The following is a 230-nucleotide window of genomic DNA, read 5'->3' as shown; positions in this document are numbered from 1 at the left end:
ATTCGGAGGGTCTGGAGGCTACGGCGGCAGAGGATTCGGAGGAGGTGGATTTACCAGTGGACACAGAGGTGGATTCGGCGGAGGACGCGGCAGTGGCTTTGGAGGATCCGGAGGTTATGGCAGCAGGGGATTCGGAGGAGGTGGTTTTGGAGGTAATGTTTCTTGAGATTTCCATTCATATAAGAGAAATTATTCCTAATCAATACAGTTTTTTATATCAGGAAACCTAA

At 48.7% G+C, this 230-nt stretch overlaps 1 long non-coding RNA gene across 1 annotated transcript in view; it reads left to right on the top strand.

Annotated features, from left to right (window-relative positions):
- Positions 1 to 15: 15 nt before the first annotated feature.
- LOC119590958 overlaps positions 16 to 230 on the top strand; it is an 800-nt gene continuing 585 nt past the window's right edge. The window contains exon 1 of the long non-coding RNA XR_005230300.1: positions 16 to 152. This is a non-coding gene — a long non-coding RNA (uncharacterized LOC119590958). The remainder of the gene's footprint in view (positions 153 to 230) is intronic.

The sequence above is a fragment of the Penaeus monodon genome, chromosome 28 (assembly GCF_015228065.2).
Source record: "Penaeus monodon isolate SGIC_2016 chromosome 28, NSTDA_Pmon_1, whole genome shotgun sequence".
Taxonomy (NCBI): Eukaryota; Metazoa; Arthropoda; class Malacostraca; order Decapoda; family Penaeidae; genus Penaeus; species Penaeus monodon.
The sequence above is the reverse complement of the archived record's forward strand: the minus strand, read 5'-3'. Positions and strand labels throughout refer to the sequence as shown.